General features: G+C 43.0%; 1 protein-coding gene across 1 annotated transcript in view; it reads left to right on the forward strand.

The window, feature by feature from the left end:
- Positions 1 to 18,973, forward strand: part of Cep112 (centrosomal protein 112) — a 444,738-nt gene that overhangs the window by 355,957 nt on the left and 69,808 nt on the right. The gene's annotated exons all lie outside the window — the stretch shown is intronic.

Raw genomic sequence — 18,973 nt, forward strand, 5'->3', positions numbered from 1 at the left:
ATTGAAATAGCTTTCTTCCTAAGTAAGAGTTTTATATATATATAATATTTTATATTTATATGTTTTATATATATATAATATATTATATATATTAGAGCTGGAGAGATGGTTTGGTGGTTAAGAGAGTACTTGCTGCTCTTCCTGAGGACCTAGGCTCAATTCCCAGTACCCACATGATGGCTCACAACCATCTGTAACTGCAATTCCACAGAATCTAACATTTTCTTATTGCCTCCATCAGCACTTCATACACATGGTGCACAGACTCAAGCAAAGCACCCATACAAGTAAAAATAAAATAATAAAAATTAAGATTTTATCTTTTTTCTTTGAGTGTGTGTATTAGTACTTTTGCCTGTATGTATGTCTATGCACTACATGTGTGCAGTGCCCTTCAAGGGCATTAGAGCCCCCGAATTGGAGTGGTAGCCAGTTGTAAGCCACCATATGGATGCTAAGAAACTAACCCAGGTCCTCAGAAAGAACAGCCAGTGCTCTTACCCACTGAGCCCCCTTCTTAAGGGTTTCTAATAGCTACCACTTGGGGATTTAAAACATCATCTTTGTTAGAAATGCTTATAAGCATATTTTCTCATTTCTACTAAAGTAAGACTTCTTTGGGAGCAGAGAATATACTATACTAAGACTGAACACACACGTGCACATATATATTTATATGTATGTATGTGTTATGTATATGTAATATGTATGTATTAGATCTATATGTAGATCATAAATATGTCTGCCTCACAGTCAACTTTAGCCATGTAAGAAATGAACAGATCATCTCCCACTGGTCCAGGGAGCTCCTGCCAACTAAATAAGGACACAGAAAGCCATGGCAGATGTAAAACAGAAACATCATTCCCTTCAGTTACTCTTTCACATAGTGACTTTTTGGTCACCTCTTCTTGTGCCCATCATGGAGTCTCATAGACACTGAGCAAAAGTCTGTCTCCAAAGTGTAAGATTCTCCCTCATTGCATGATCATGTTGCTGCCCATCTTCCCTTCCGGAACTCTTGGACATCAAGGGTTTCTTGTCTGTCTCAGTTGGGGTTTCTGTTGCTATGCTAAAGATGGCCAAAGCCAACTTGGGGAGAAAACGGTTTGTCTCATCTAATAGCTTGTAGTTGTTCACCACTGAGGGAAATCGAGGAGGAATTCAAGTTAAGAAGTGGAGGCAGGAACTGATGCAGAGGCCATGGCAGAATGTTCCTTACTGGCTTGCTGCTGTGACTTGCCCAACTTGCTTGCTTGCTTTTTGGTTTTTTGTTTGTTTGTTTGTTTGTTGTTTTTTGTTTGTTGTTGTTGTTGTTTTTGAGATGGGGTTTCTCTGTGTAGCCTTGGCTGTCCTAGACTCACTTTGTAGACCAGGCTGGCCTGGTCCTGCCTCTGCCTCCCGAGTGCTGGGATTAAAGGCATGCACCATCACACCCGGCTTGCCCAGCTTGCTTTCTTATACCTGGACCACGAGTCCAGTAGTAAGCCTTACCCACAAACCAGTCCAGTTGGGGGCATTTTCTCAATTGAGATTCCCTCTTCCAAAATAACTCTAGACTGTGTCAAGTTGACCTAAAACCAGCCACCACAGTTTCTCTGTGCCACCTGTGAGATGACCTTCACACTCCCAGCGTACGACTCCTGTTCCCATTGCCACTTAGGTGTAGTGTTCCCCTTTGAGCCAGCTGCACACTGCTGGTTTCACTTGCTCCCTCCGCGGCCAGACAACCCAACAGAGGCTGAGAAAGCATTCCCCTTTAGACTTGGCAGGATGTCTTTATATATTCTGTCTCTCTTTTTTTTACTTCTTTATAACAGAACTTTATTTCTTTTGAGGGTGTCACTGTGTGTTAATCTCCCAGGCCATTGTATTAAGCGTAACCTCTGTCCCTGTCCCCCATAGCCTCCCTAGCAGCACACAGCTTCCAATGAAGCTGGCACTCCCCTGCTCCATAGCTGAACAGACAGATCCTCATTCCCTGAGTGACCAGACTTAGCTGACAGATTTATAATTCTAACGTGGGGTCTACTGAATTTTCATTAGTATTTAAAGTAGCTTTGGGGGGGGGGTTCAAGACAGGGTTTCTCTGTGTAGCCTTGACTGTCCTGAACTCGCTTTGTAGACCAGGCTGGCCTTGAACTCACAGCAATCTGCCTGCCTCTGCCTCCTGAGTGCTGGAATTAAAGGTGTGCGCCACCACATCCGGCTATAAAGTTGCTTAATTTTTTTAAGATCTAAACTTTGAATGAAGTTTACTGGAAATTGAGTGTGACGGGTGTGAGAAGTGTGTTAGTTAAACGTTTTTGTCCCTTGTTGTCTTTCTTTTTGGTGCTAGAGAGCAAATCAGTGTACTCTAGGATACTTCAACTACTCTGAACGCTGAGGTACAACCCCAGCCCTGTGGCGATCAGTTACCACTTTTCCACAGCAGGACATTCATGAAACTCTGGATTAAGGAGAAGGGGAGGTCAGGTTGAAGCCTGAAAAACAAATCAAGTGTTACAAACTTAGCACTTTTTGGAATTCAGCTTTTAAAACAGGTGACACGTCATGCTAAAACAGTTTAGAGTTAAGTATAAGATATGCCACAAATAGAAACATCCTGGGAATTTCAGTTATGAGGAATTTTAAAAATTACAACCACTACAAAACAAATAGAAAGTAGCAAGACAGCGGTGAGTTGCAGTCCTGGCTGTGAGAGCGCTCCTGTGACAGCCATGCTGCCTGTGAGAGCCTAGTGAAAGTACATTTGAAGCAAACAGAATGTAAAAGGGTTTGATTTCTGTTTTAAGCATCTGTAACTCTCAAAGGACATGCACCTCACTAGAGGGAGAAACAAGTTCTTTTGAGCCAGAGAAACCCCTTACACACAGTTACTGACCCCTACTATGTGCCAGACATCATTAACCTGTTGTAGAAGGCGAGTGAAGAGTCTCCTCTGAAGGGTGGCTACGTGGAAGAGGCTCTCAGGTGAGCTTGCGCCGAGCTCTTGGTTGTCTTCTCTTTACAGGCCCCTCCTCCCCATCTCTTTATCGCTCTGGTCCTTGCTCCTCTGCTCTCTATTCCCCACCTCTTCCAGCTGCTCATTCTCTCTGCCTTGGTGATGCCACCTATCCTCCTTGGGTAATTTAACATGGTTTAAATCGTACTGCCCCCTTATCCTCCACTCTCAGTCACCGTGAGGATTAGCACATCCCTATTCCCAAGCCAGACCTTTTTCCCCCTCCCAAGGCTTCCATTGACACCAGTGTTACTAGTACTCGGTCTGGTACTTCAGATTTAAGTTTTATTCCTTGCCACAAAATCTAGGTTTGCAAGTAGGCCTATGCGTGGAGACTCGGTGTCATGGCACCTCTTTTTAAAGGAAAGGCAACAGTAATAGTGTTGGTTGTACTCTCATCATCTGCCTTTCTTCAAAAATGTTTGCCCTGACCCCTGCTGAAAACTGGAATTATTGGACGTATTATTAACATCAGAGATCAGAACTTTTATTTTTCATTTGGACTTTCTATTACAATTTACACCTTGAAATGGTTAAACATCAGGAACAAACCTGAAGAGTTTGCTAGGAGAAAGTAGGTTGAAAGATATAAGAATCTTGTGTATCAGAACAGGTTAGAAAAGAGGGAAAGACCCTGCAAGGCTACGCCATCAGGGCCTGAGAAAAGCATTACCTGACAGTATGGCACAGTGCTGGCTTAGCAGTCAGAAACAACCTGTCCTAACCTGTCTTTAGCCAAAGGCTGGGACAGACTTACAGGAACTGATGAGCTGAGATGAATAAAGATGCTATTAGATTGCACCAGACACAAAGGTGAACAGGTGATCCTCCAGTTCCACCCAGGACAGATGGGAAATGGCCGTTGTTGTCATAGGAGTCTCTAACTCTTTTGGTGTAGTAGTCCCAGGAATGTTGATTCTAAAAAGCTACTTGAAGCCAGGTAGCTTTAGGAGTTTTTTGTTTTCATTTTTGTTTTTCTGCCTTACTCTGTGCTAGTGGTTATGAATTATATAAACATTACATGATACCGAGGATTTCCCAGGTAGAGGATATCAAAGCTGTGAAAAGAAGAGCAGTGAAGTCCAAATCACTGTGGTAATAAGGTCTCCTGGACGCGTGGAAGGACCCTGACTTAGCTCAGAAGGCTGGCTTACCATACGTACCCAACGGCTGGGCATACTCAGAAGTACCCTGGGACTTAGTCATAGAACAAGGCATAGGTGTTTCCAAGGTATGGCTGTTGGCAAACTAAACACAAAATAAAAAGCAAAAAGTGGCCCTTTCACTGATACTGGTTTCTTTAAGTGGGTCATCCTTCAGAATGCACATGGGTGGGGCCACAGGCCAGCCTCACTCTGCAGAGCAAGGCAGCTTGCTGCTGCACCACCAGCTGAACTGCTAGGCTCCTGTGTAATGCCACATCTCTGTATATTTTGTTCTTCTGGGTTCTAGATGTTTACGTTCATACTTTGTATTCAAACCTTATACTCTGATCTTAACCTGTCTCCATTTTTATCTAACTAAATGGGAGAAATTTAAAATATGCTTGTACTTAAAATTGTTGGCCACCCTAAAATGTCACTGATAAATTTTAGCCTCTGTGAGATTCCTCTCAATAAGCATATGTGTGTATGCATTTAAGAGAGGAATGTGTTTAAAGCTCATCCTTGATACAGTAAACCATAGATATACATGTAAAAGAAATATACGATTTTTTCCCTCCTTGGACTCTCTATAAAGAATATATAGCAGTGACCATCCCTATGTCAGACACCAACTCAAAAAGGGCCATTTTCTTCCCTCGCCCCATTCACTGCCCGTTACCATCGTGCGCTCTCTAATTCACAGGGCTTCTTTTTGCTTCCCTGGACATTTTCCCAAGCTTGTTCAACCATTAGCCTTCTGGACTTCTGGGTTTAAGTACTGTCAGATCAGATTTAAATCACGTGTTAAGGCTTGGTGGGTCCATCATTGTCCTCAATTTAAGGAGCATTATAGAGGTCACGACATTGCTACAAAGAAGGTGGCATTAATCCTTCCCCTTATAAAAGGGAGCGCCATGGTGTGCATTACACCAGAGGAAGCAGCCCCACCAGCGTGAGCCCAGGGCCAGCGGCATGCTCATTTCCCCATCCTAACTACAGCCTTCTAGGGATGAGTAGTAGAAAACCAGATGTAAGCTATTTTTCAAATCTTCCTCTGACTTAGCATTAAATTTCCCTTAGACCAGATGCCAGTGTTTAAATAATATCCTGAAGGATCCAAAGAGAAGAATTAGTCACCATGTTTCATTCATATAAAATCTGAAATAAAGGGAAGAAAAGTACAAAGAAGCCAGAGAACCTTGTGTGTGCCTTGCCAGACCTATTATGATTTAAAAAGAATGTTGCCTCAGTACAAAAGCTCAAAGTGCAGGGTTTCTCTCTTTAATTATAAATTGACATTCCCATCAGTTATTAGTACTTTTTAGGAAAAACAAAAGCAAACTATTAGAATTTCTTTCACAAAGCAGTTTGTTTTGTGTTCAGTAGATTGAGCAATTCTTGCTTTAAAATGGTTTTGTCCTTTAATCAGTTTGCTAATTTTATTGATTTATACCTTAATTCATACAATTAATGCTTTGACGGCTTGCATCGGTTAAGACTCATAGCAAATAACTAAATGCCTTGTCTTTGCATCAACTTATTTTCTGGGGTGTTCCTTGGGTGCTTCCGAAAGCTTTCACCAAATGTAAAAGTTATCGGGCCTTAAATGGTGCCAGCAGCAGCATTGGCTTGCCAGAGACTGTACAGGTGTCCTGCAGGATACATATGCACACACTTACCCCAGAGGCAGTAGAATGTCCCCACAGTAGAGAGGATGGATTGAGCTCACGTAGCCTGGTTTTTCTGTTGAAACTATCAAAACAGTGTGTGCTCCTGTTTTCTGTTTACTGTCTGTAGCAAGCAGATGATAGGGAAATAGCCAGAGCTAGGCCTAGACCAAAAGATGGAACAACAGAAGAGTGAAGTTAACAAGCCCAGATAAAGGGAGCAGGAGTCCATAGGAGCAAACCTAGTTCATTAGTTCCAGACCCTGCGAGGCCTTGAGTGGCCAAGATGAGCCACAAGAGGGCCAAGGAGGTTGAAGATGTGGACGTTGGTTTGGAGACCCCGCCATTAGGGTATAGCCGCATTAAACTCAGATGTCCTCAGTACCTCACTGCAGGTTTGATTGGCTCAGCCCATAGGGTGCAAAATCTAGGCTCTTGGCAGGGAACCTCAGCCCCAGTCAGACAGTTTATTAGAAATAGCTGCTGAACGTTCACACCGGTTTAGACAATAAGGAGAAATCTTTGACTCATGTAACTGAGAAGTCCTGCTGGCGTCGCAGGAAGCCTAAAGCTCTGACTACGGGCCAGGTTCTCTTCACCTCTTAGCTTTATTACTTTTTCTCTTATTTTCCTCTCTGCTCCCTTCTTTATAAGCTGTCCCTCTCAAGGATGCAGGATCACTGCTCTCGGTTCTTGGGCCTATTTTCCCAAGTTCATAGCAGCAGAACAGAGAAAGTTTCCCTCCATAAAAGCTCCTACAGCTGTGCAAGGCTCAAGTTCCCCAGCCCTGTGCTGTGCCCCTAGCAGAACCCGAGTGGGTAGTAAGGCAGGAGACAAAGTTCAACCACAGGAACTGAGCTACTGTAGCAAGGTAGCATGAGAGTCCTGAGGCCAGTGCACACCCAGGCTACAATCATGAGAGGAGGCCAGGCTCCCCAGCAGCAGGGGGGAGGCTGCTAACGACCCCGTCCTCGCCTGCATCATCTCAGTAGCTTGGCACGGCTGGACTTGAAAAAGACAGTGAGTGAGCTGAAAATATCAATAGCCTGTAACAGAGGTAAGGAACATCATTAAGATTAAGGTCTAGTGTGGACTGACAATTTTTGTGTCCCCACCCTACAAAACAACAACAAAAAGGCTTCTTTTATATGTTGAATCCTGAATCTCCAATACAGCGTTTAGAAATGGGACCTTTGGAAAAAGTGAGGCCTTCATAATGAGATTCCAGCCTTTCTAAGAAGAGGCATGAGAGGAGTCTTGCTGTCTCTCACTTGTGAGGTGTCCTGACTAGGGACTTGCAGTCTCTAGAACTGTAAACAGCAGCTTTATGGCTTAATCTGCCTCCTTTGTGGCCTTTTAACCACAGCAGACAAGAAAATAAAGATGGAGGGTGTGCTGCCTAGCCCTTTGTCAACTTGATACAGGCTGCAGTTGTCTGGGAAGAGGAACCTCTACTTAGAAAATGCCTCCATCAGATGGTCTGTCGGCAAGTCTCTGGGAGGTTCTCCTTATGAATGGTTGATGTAGGAGGGCCTGGCCCACAGTAGGTAGTGTCAGCCCTGGGCAGGTGGTCCTGGGTTATAAAAGGAAGGATGCTGAGCAAGCCAGCAAGTGTAGCGTGCATCCATGGTTCCTGCCTCTCCTCCTGCCCTGACTTCCCTGTTACCTGGAAACTGTATCATCTAGTTTAGTATCTAGTTCTGTTCTCTATGAAACATCCCCTGAGTTCTGCTCATCTCTCCCCTCCCCACTGCCAGCTGTGATCCCTAATCCCTCTGTGTTGGATGAAATGCCATCTTCCCAGCTGTCTCTAGTATCTGAGAGACCTTCCTAAATCAGAGCTGTCACTCTGTCACTCTAGTGATCCTAACAGACAGCTCCGACTCACTCCTCTGAGCCATAGCCGGATCTTCAGGGTTCTTTCATTCTGGGCTGTTTCTGAGGACCCTTGGCATCACAGGGCAGACCCTCAGCTGAGAGCCCTGGGCACCTGTTCCAGTCACACTGACTGTGCTTAGTTCATCCCTGTTCCTTCACCCAGAATTCTCTTTTGCCCCTCCTAGTGCTGCTCATTTTTGGGAACACATTTTGAGAGTCACCTCCTCCTGGAGACTTTCCAAGCCCCTCTCAATCCAAAGACCATTTTTTAACCCAAATTTCTATTCTATTTACATCGTTTGCCCAGAGCGAGATGTGCGATGCTTGTGGATTCCTTGCATAGTCCAGCCTAATTCTACTTCACCCAGTTGATCGGGGAGATGAAGAGGAGCATCCTGTCATCAAAAGCAGTATCCAATTTCAGGGCTTTGTGGGTGGGGCCTCCTCTGTACAACTCCACCGTCCTAGCCAGACTGGCCCACCAGTGTCTTCTGTCACACTGGACTATTATAATACAGATGAAGAAGAGCAGCATAGGCTGAGGCCAGCCAGCCCACCCCACCCTGCCACATTTCCCACCTGATCTTGATCCAGCCACCCTGGCCTCATTTCCCTCCCACACTTCTTACAGCTACCGTATGTGATCCACAAACTATCTCAAGCTATACCATGTATAGACCAAGTAGGAAACCTCAGAAAGCCTGAAAAGTTACAATTCCTGCAAACATTTGTTTTAAAGTACCGATTAAACTAAGTTCACAGTACAACAGTTCTTTCCAAGATCACTGGACATGACACACATTGCATCAGCCACTTTAGGTGCAGGGACTTGGGCTCACCTATCCTGGTTTTAAATTCTTCCTGAAGCTAGGAGGAAACAAAATTGATTTTTGGCTCATCAAAAGAAAAATGGAAGGGAAAATTTTTTTCCTCAAAACTGAAGTAGGGGAAAGTTAGTATACTATAATGCAAGATAAAATGCTATCCTATCCCCCCACATCTTAAGAGTTTCTGCTGTCAAGATAAAATGCTATCCTATCCCCCCACATCTTAAGAGTTTCTGCTGTCAAGAAAGAATTAAGTCACTGTAGAATGCAAAGTTACCACCCTGGCCACACAAGCTGGTAGGTATAGAGAGTGACAATGTTTAGAAAATTTTCCTCTCTAGTTTTAAATAGGGAATCCTCTGTGCCATTGGAGTCAAGGAAGAGCTGCCCAGTGAGGCTCCCATGGCCTCAGCCGCCACTGATCCTCCAGAGCTTCTTGCTTTGTTGACTGTGTAGCCCGAATTCAGACATCATTAAAATATGCTTCTAGATTTCACTACTTTTTTTTAATACTAAAGAAATGCCTCCAACTGAAAGAACAAAATATGCTGCTCTTTCTTTGACCTTTGTTAGTTTAGTATGTTTTAAAAAGATCTAGGCAACAGTTTTATAAAAAAAAAAAAAAAAAAAAAAAAAAAAAAAAAATCACAGAGACAGTCCTGAAAGAGTGCACTAGTAGACATGATGATGAAAAAGCAATCAGCCAAAGAAGCATCCAGACTGCTCAGTCTGATGCTGAGAATGCCTCTCACCCTGTGCATCTCATAAGGCCACCCTGAGTTTTCCTGCCAAAAGCAACATGTGTGTTATTGTAGTTTGTTTTCATTCTTGGCTTCTTGAGGCAGTTTCCACTCTATAGCCCAGACTAGTTTAGAACTCACTATGTAGCCCAGGATGACCTCAACTCATGAACACCCTGACCCAGCCTTCCAATGCTGGGATTAGAGGTGTGAGCCACCACTCCCAGCTCACACTTAGACTTTTTTTTTTAAAGTAAGTTCCTAGTGCCTGTTGCACTGTAAGTCATGGTTCCAAATAAGTCTAAGTCAACCAAGCCAAGTTAATATTCATTATAAGTTGATCTAATTTGCAAAAATATAAGCATCATTCTCTCTTAAAAGAGCCTCCGCGTCACTTGGAGCAGGGCCAAATACTGGGGTGTCCTCCTTTGTGCGCCTATAGAAGGTAAAAATGCCTCTATGTTGGCAAAAAAAAATCCATATAATTTTTTTTCAAACTTCAAAGAAATAATGATTTAATCTTATTTACTTCTTAAATACCATTGATCTCCACTTAAACACAGAACTTCCCCTTAGGGAACTTGCATTTCTAGTAGAACAAAGGAGTATGCAAATCAATCATTACAATATTATGTGACAATGAGGTAAAAGCAGAGGCTTTAGGGTAGAGAAGACCTAGTTCCAGTTCCCGGCTCAGGTACTCATTCCGTGTGACTTTGGATGCAACAGTAACTTCCTTAAGCCTAGTCCTTGCTTAGTAAAAAGCTGTCAGTATATCCTTGGGAGCTTCCAGGAAGATGTGGTAAACTTTAATGTCTCCATGAGAATGCAGTATGGTGCCTAGGACTTTAACGATAAATATTAATCATCTTCATTGTAACAGTAATAATTGAGAGATGCTCCAGACATCATAGCACCATCGTAGAGGATACAGTATGTGAGCATGGAAAATTTTCCTGCTACTTGTGAGGCAGGCATAGAGGACGCAACAGTTTGTGGAAAGGCTTGAGAAGTAGTTAAGACTTTGATGGGAAGCAACATTGCTTGAGCATGAAGCTGGGAAGGTAGGCTCCGGTCCTGATGACAAGATTCTAGATGATGTGTAAAAAGGAAGTGGTTTTTAATCTGGAGAGAGAAGAAACCATTGTAGTGTTTGTACTTGAGTGTGAAGGATAGGGGGATCAGAGCTACATCTGATAGATGAGTTGAAGGAGAAAAGGCAAGATACAGTTTCTTTCCCTGTATTGGAGATCAGGTTATGTCAATCCCAGTCAGAAATTAGGAGCTCTTCCGTCTTCTCAGAACAAGGCCAAAGGCCTCGAAGTCCTAACTGCATCATGCCCACCTGCCCACTCCTGACCCCCATCTACCCCCAGGCAAATTAGGTTCCAGAGCATGCCTTGGCCATGCGCTGTTCCCTCACACACCATGCTCTTTGCTTCGCTGGCAGTTTCTCCTGTGCCCTTATCCATCTAGAAGGTCTGCTTATTCTTTGTGTTGAAAGCAAATATCACTTCTTGGGGGTTTTCATTATTCCTCTTAGGAATTCGTGATCATTCCTGTATCAAGAAGCCTAGATGGAGCCTTTTTAAAATGTCATGCTCTCAAGCTTTTAACTGAAGGAAAATCCCCTCCCCTCTGTTGTGCAGAGGTGACTAGCCAATACATTCAGCCAGTGACTGTTTACAATGGTATTTTGAGTTTTTTTTTCTGCCGTGAGGTTGTGGGGTCTCTGTTCCACTTAGTCGGGAGGTAAAGGGATTCGTGCACAAAATCCTCATTAGTGTTAATTGGAGCTGCCTAAGTAAGCCTTGGTGCATCAGTGAGTCAATGGCTGTCTTTGTATTCCTGTTTTGTGTTGTGTATAGGATACCATATCTGGCAAGACGTGCCTTTTCAAACATAAGGAGATAATTGGTACTTTGAGGGAGAGGTTTAACTTATTTATAGCTGTCAAGAGTTTAAATATGCAGAAAAGAATGAGCAGTCATAGCTTGTCTCTGTGGAAAAATGTCTTCAAACCAGGTCAAAAATCTCTGACAAAATCAGATATTCTGAATAAGAATGGACTAACATTTAGATGTGGACCTTTTATTGTAAGTTTTGCTTCAAAAGAAGAAACACTCTATTTATCAAGACTGATCCCATCTTAAAAGCCCCTTTATTTCTAGCACTACTGCTCACCAAGATCTCCTGAGAGCAATATGCCCCTGGGTTGCTCTTTTTTCTGTAGTGATGACATTCAAGACATGATAGACAATCACTCAGATTTTGTTTTGGGTTTTTGTTGTTGTGGTTGTTGTTTGATTATTTATTTGTTTGTTCGTTTGTTTGTTGGTTCGTTGGAGTTTTTTGTTTTGGTTCGGTTTTTGCTTCTTTGATCTCTTAGTTGTATCTGCCACCTGCCTGCTCCTCTTTTATGAGACCCCAAGCGATGTACCTCACTCTTTAGACACAGAGACCCATCTCCCATTGGTGCATTGATGTACCTTGGGCTTACTTAGGCAGTTCCAACTAACACTAATTCCTGGTCTCTTCTCCATCCTAAATATGGATGTCTCATTGGAGTCCTGTGTTATCCTTCCCCATTCAGAGAGCTCTTCCATTCTCAACGGTTCAACTCCCTCTTCCAGCTTATAGTTGTTGGGTCTCTATTTCTGTCTTTCCCCATGACCTCTGATCACGTACTTCCTCATGAACATCTCTCTGGCTCATCATATGAAGAAGGCAAGGCAACCCCGAATCTATCATGTCTTCCACCTACTTCTGGGCCAGCTTCCTCTACTCATGGCTCTGCCCCTACAGTAGGTGTCCTAGGAACTGTTGAGGTCAACTCTCCTTTCACTCCCTGCTTTAGTTCTCAAAACCATGACCTCAGAGGTGACAGCTCAGGGGTGAACCTCACCTTCTTAGATCACTGTAGCAGCTACCCCTGGAATCCCAGGCTAGCCATCTTGTGAAACATGTCAATGTATTTCTAGCTTCACCCTCTCCTCTCTTACCCTTCCCAGTTGTAGGGGGGACCGTTTCCAGTTTCCTTCCTGTTCTAGCAGTTAGCTACCACTGTGAGCTATTTCCTAGTTGGCTATAATACCATCTTATTTTTCAGATTTTATGGAAAGATTTAAAGGTATTTTTTACAATATGTGCTTAGAATAGTATCTGGCAATGTAGCAAGTGTGACACTGAGTTTTCCTTCACTTTCTGAACTTTTTCCTGATTTATTAAGTCCAACCTTGTTGACATGACCTATACTGCCCATCACAGCTTCAAAGTCTCACTTACTTATTCAACCATAATTTTGTTCAGCCATTTCTCCACCCCCTCCCTTGCACATTTACTGTTTGTAAAGTGCTCTGACCTTATTTCAGTCTCCAAGAATCAGCAGGATTCCAAGCTCCCCTCGGCCACACTGAATATACCAGCCTCAACCTGCAAGTCTTCTGAGGTCCCTTACTAAAAATCAGTTATGAACTTGAGGGGTCTTCCTCTGTCTACTCCTCTATTTGCTTTAGGGTTTGGGTGATTAAAAAAAAAAAAAACTACCTTTATAGGAAGTCTAGTCTCCACCAGGTAGTACTCGCACTCTCTAAGAAATTTAGACCCTGTAAACAGTCACCCTGTCCTTCCTCCAAAGTTTATTGTCGCCAGAGAGATCACTGCCCTCTAGCTCATGGAGACTCGACTCTCAGGGTATACAAGCCCTTCAGTGTCTACCTCCCATACTCTGTGCACTCATCCTCTGCAGACAGAACTCCTGTGTGCAGCCTGGTCCTTTAAGACCCAAGCCAGCGTTTCTTGGAGGGAGAGAAGTTCTCACAGTACTTGTCCACCTAAACAAAGCAGAAACGCTGAGACTTATATTATGGAAGAGAAACATGAGAAATGAAAACAGAAGGGAAAAATTCTAGGCAGAAAAAATCTGGCATTTTGGTACAGATGAAGGTGGCCTGGGCCTTTTCCTATCACACTTCTGTAGAAAGTCTGATAGTGCAGGCGAGGCATGGAAGGATGCAGTCTAGATGGAACCAACTCCCGCCTTCCCAGGAATCTCCCAGATCCCTTTTGATCTCAGCAGCTCTGTAGGCCTGGGTGTTTGCCTCCAACTTTCTCAGCTTTGAAGCTGGCCTACTTATTAATAGTCACCGTGCTGATTAAGAACTGCAATTCCATGATGAAAGAATCTGCTCTTTGTATTTAGGGAAAGCTTTTGTGATTAATTTACTCTAGACTTTCTGAGAATCCTGTCATTTTAAGATAAAGACTGACTTAACACCAGCAGTTGTGGGAACTGAGGTTTGGATTCATTCAGCAGCAAATATTTATGGAGTTGCCACCATATGCCAGGCACCATGCTAAGCCTTGGGGCTTCAGCCATCAGCAAAATTAACACGGCCTCTACCCTGTGACACTGACAGTTCATATAGTTCAGGGAGCAGCCAACTTTGTGTAAAGAGCCAAGTTACAAACAGGGCTTAGGAGCCATAGGGGCCCTGCCGTGACCATTAAAACTCTGGCATGGGCACTCAGAAATAGCCTGTGTTCCAGTAAAACTTTATTTACGAAACTGGCAGGTGGCCAACGTGGTCTACAGACTGAAATTTTGTTTTGGTTTCAGTTTGGATGGGTTTGAGTTTTTTATTTTTATGTATTTGTTAAGTCAGGGTCTCTATATATAGCCCAGACTGACCTGGAACTTTTTTTATTTTTTTATTTTTTTATTCATTCATTTTACATCTCAATAGTTATCCCATCCCTTGTATCCTCCCATTCCTCCCTCCCTCCCGCTTTCCCCCTACTCCTCTCCCCTGTGAACTGTGACTGAGGGGGGCCTCTTCCCCATATATATGCTCATAGGGTATCACGTCTCTTCTTGGTAGCCTGCTATCCTTCCTCTGAGTGCCACCAGGCCTCCCCATCCAGGGGACATCTGACCTGGAACCTTTGATGCTCCTGTCTCAGCCTCTCTAGGCTGGAATTACAGACATGTACCTGCATTGGTGAACTTGCAGCCTGAGGCTCACGGACCTTTGATCTAATGGATGCAACACACATAATGCAAGTTAATTTTTTGATTAGTCTGCATTGTTTTGATCTATGCTATTAAGATCACAACTGACAAAAGCTAGAATATGTCAGAAAAATGCTAACTTAGGGAGGTGTGTTAAAGGGGCCAGTTTCTCTCTCTAGTTCTCAGTTCTTCTGCCCCTGGCTTTACTGTTGGTCTGTTTCTCACTCCACTATAGCAAGATAGCAGCAGCATTACTGACACCCCCTGAGGAAAAGTCTAGTGGATGAAATCAGAGAGCTGACACTTTGTGATGTTCATGATTTGGGTATGGATCCTGTGCCTAGGCCCTAATCAGTCATTTGTGACATCCTGACTGACTTAGGTCCTGTCACACTCTTCACTCCAACCTTGGATGGAGCAGAGAGGAGAAAGTTACTAGAGGACTGATAAATGCGTGGCAACATAATGTGTCCATATCGTTCCTCAGATGAGATGCTAAAAGCGCCTGTGTGCAAGCACTCAGTAATGCCAGTGAGCCTCTCTGTCTCCATCGAAAAGCAAGGTGTGCAGTGTGTATGCAAATGCCCCAAATGTTAGTATTCATGTGTTTTTTTTCACATTACAACCTCTGTGTTTATTATGCATTTGAATCTTTGGTTCATGATCAGACTTGGGCACTTACTAGTCATTTTCTCTTTGAGTATCTTGCTGCTTTCTCCTTCTTCCTAGATATGTTACCATTCTAAGTAGCCTCAGCAGACCTCTACTTTCTTTTTAATGTTAGAAAATTATTTGATCCCCCAAAGCTAGACTTAGAGCATCTAATGGTAATGAAAGCACTAGGTCCAAGTGGTTCTGTTACCATTCTCTCCACAGGCCCAGAACACTGAAAAGATCACCATTTCCCCCAAAGTCACCCATGCTACCCTTTAAACATTGAGGTTAGCAGCTGCTTAGCTCTCCAGCCACCCACTTGCCTCGGGGAGGGGCAGTATCTGGCTCACCCAGGAACCACTTCCCTCCCTCCTGTCAGAAACCGGTCCATCTTCACTGGCAAAGGAGGACTTCCAGCAAGATGCACTGGGAGACATCCTTAGAACAAAGAGCCAAGCGAGGACTGTACTGAAGAAAGAGCAGGAATGAACATTAAAAATTGTTAGGAAATTATGGTTACTTTATATTTTCACTTTATATTTTAGATTCAAACCATATAAGTTGTGCTGAAGAGAGCACCCTTCCTAAAATGGATCTTCCTTGGCAGTTGCTGTGGCAACCCAGAACACCTTAACCCTGATAATGATGACATTTCTTAGAAGGCATTGCATTTTCTTAGCTGCACTGCAGATTTTTTTTCCTGCATCATCTTTTACCACTGTTTCTTTCATTTTTATTCTTCAAACCAGAAAGTCAGACATGTAAGTTCTAAATCCTCACTCCTCTAAAGTGCCAATGCAGAAACTTTTTGCTGTACAAAGGCAAATGCCCTGTTTATATTGCCCCGAAAAGCAGCTAGCTAACCTCCTTTCCTGTATCCTGCTCCTGCCTATGGCATCTAACCTGCTCTTCAAACCCCTGAGAAGTCTGCCCACCGCTCACCTGTGTCTCCTCCCACCGCTCATCTGTGTCTCCGCCCACCACACTGCTCACCTGTGTCTCCGCCCACCACGCTGCTCACCTGTGTCTCCGCCCACCACACCGCTCACCTGTGTCTCCGCCCACCGCTCACCTGTCTCCGCCCACCACACTGCTTACCCTTCCCCCTTCTTCAAAAGCACAGTATATACCATGAGCCCAACTCTTCTCCTCGTCTTCCCTTCTTTCTACTCACTAGGATCACACACCAACCATATTCCATTTGCTTGACGGCCTTCCAATAAGCCAAAGATTAGGAGGGCAGGTTCTGAGTGACTAGGAGCATGAGGTAATCTGCCTGAACCTCCCTTACTCTTCTAATTGGTAGAAATCCAGAGGTCAAGCTTTAACCTGACATCCTTCCCCTAAATTCAGTCACTTGGCATCAAATAACAATTTCCCATTTATAGACCCAAGTTGTAGGCAGAGATCTGGAACAGTCTGCCCATATGGACTGCATGCCTGCATACACACATACACACACACACACACACACACACACACACACACACACACACACACACACACACACCAATTCATGTGGTGAGCCCTCAGTCCTCAGTGATTTTGCAGATGGAACCTTTGGGAGCTAATTAAGTCAGAATGAGAGCCTATGTTATAAGAAGAGGAAGAGGCTAGAGCTTAGCATGTGCATACAGGAAAGACATACACAGACATCACCAGGGAGACCCTCACCAGGCCCTGGCCTTTGTGGCCTCTAATCTGACTTGAGCCCCCAGGACTAGCTTCCCTGTCATTAGCCTAGAAGAGGAAGCCTCAGGATCCAGAAGTGTAGGTGGATGCAGTGGCAAAACCCCACAAGTAAGCAAGAACACAGAGCTCCTGAGATGGCGCAGAGGGTAAACATACTAGCAGCCCAAGCCCGATGACCTGACTTCAGTCCCCAGTACTCATGTTTAACAGACGAAAGCCAAATGGCAGTGATCCACATCTGTCATCCCAGCACCCCTACTTTGAGATGGGAGACAGAGACAGAATCACCAAAAGGTCACAGACAAGAATTAAAAAATAAAAAAATTATAATAGAAGAACCCAGAGTTCTGGCAGCAGAAGTGAAGCGTTTTTACTTCTAGCAAAGTTACTCTTCAAATATCCTACCAAGGAGGCAGATCTTAACAGAGATGCACAAAATAAAGCATTGTGTCCCATTTGGAAGCAGAAACACAAAATTTCAGGTGTTATAAAAACTATTAGTCAGCTTGTAGCCTATGCTGCAAATGCTGTCCTAAAGACATGGTTTATAAAGTGTGTATTTTTAACCTGGACACACATGTTCATATGCATGTATGCTCTTGCATGTACATACACACACATACGTAGAAATAACATAATTCTTTTAAAATCTTATATTTTAAACTTTTATTGTTTTTTCTCTTACAGCCCCTTTCACCTGAGAGATTTTATATGACACTAGATATATAACTATATAAAATAGACATACAAGTAAAATGTTTACTAATATTAAATCAAGACTTTAAAAAGAAGTCTTTGATATATGTGTAATTTTATCACTTTCTTAAGACAAAAGCAGTTTTATATACTAATAAAATAGATGTAATTATCTAGTTTTACAGAAAAAGTTAAATCCTTGCTAAATATTTGATGAGCATGATATAGAAAATCCTTAATGTTTTTCAAAGTCTATCAATATTTTGACTTCGTAATAGTCAATAATGAGAATAAATACATAGTAAAAAAAAAAATGGTTGATATGTATTTAGGACCATATCCGAAATTGCAGAAAATTCTGTTTAATCCTAAGCCATAATTCATTAATTATTTTGTATGAAAGTCAACAACTTGACAGTCTTTAAGATCAAACAGTCGTAACACAGTACAATCTAAAATATATTAATCTAGGCATCAACATGGCTTAGCAGGGAAAGGTGCTTACCATGGTAGTTGCCTACCTCAGTTCCATCTCTGGAGTCCACACAAAGATGAAAGGAGAGACTCAACACCACAAAGTTGTCCTCTAACCTCCACATATGAACATGGCATGCTTACACCACTTAAATATTCACACTCACACAAAGAAATTTTGAAGAAAAAAATCTGTGGAGTTAAAAGCGCTTGCTACTCATCCCCATGACCTAAGTTCAGTTTGCTGACCCCATGCTGAGCAGTTCAAAACCACCTGCAACTCCAACTCCAAGTGTCCAGTGTCCCCTTCTGGCCTTGATGGGCACCCACACACAAGTGGCGGCATACACTCACACAGACACACACTTGCACATGAATAAAAATTAATCAAATTAATGTTTAAATTATATGTATATATTGTTTTGTTTTGTTTTTCGAGTCTCTCTGTGTAGCCTTGGCTGTCCTGGACTCACTTTGTAGACTAGGCTGGCCTCAAACTCACAGCGATCCGCCTGCCTCCGCCTCCCGAGGGCTGGGATGAAAGGCGTGCGCCGCCATACCCGGCTAAAATATATTTTTTAAAAACTGTTTTTTAAAGATACTGATCTGGCACATGCTGAGGAATGACGATAGGAAAATACTAAAAGTCTTTGTTTCCTATAATCAAACCGTTACACTTCTATAGAACAAAAAACTGTATTGCAGTAAAGGCACTGCATGTGACAACCTTGACTCTGGACCAGTATGTCTCAGACAGTGTTCATTAGCAGTGCTCATGATATGCCATGTGCATATGTTCTGTGTTCAGAACCCAGACTGCATCTAAGTCACAAAATGCAACATGGGCAAGTGCTGCCAAAAACATCTTACATTTAAATTTTTTTATTGTGCCAGCTTTTATTTTGTTTGTTTGTTTGTTTGTTTTTCTTTCCACACTCTCATCTGTACTCACAGGCCACAGGTAAAAACGCTTTGCTCTAGCACGGTTGCCATGGAATTTAAGTAGTTAATGAAAATAATTACTGTAACATATTTCTTCCTTAGTTCAGTTTAGTGGAAGAAGAATGAGCATTTACAGGACAGTGATTTTAAGTTAATCCTAGTAAATCTGTAAGCCTGCCCTGCCCACCTGAATTCAGTTGTATACATTTCCCTAGTATTATTTCTTTGTTTCCAGTTGTTTGA

This window comes from Acomys russatus, chromosome 16, assembly GCF_903995435.1.
Source record: "Acomys russatus chromosome 16, mAcoRus1.1, whole genome shotgun sequence".
Lineage (NCBI taxonomy): Eukaryota > Metazoa > Chordata > Mammalia > Rodentia > Muridae > Acomys > Acomys russatus.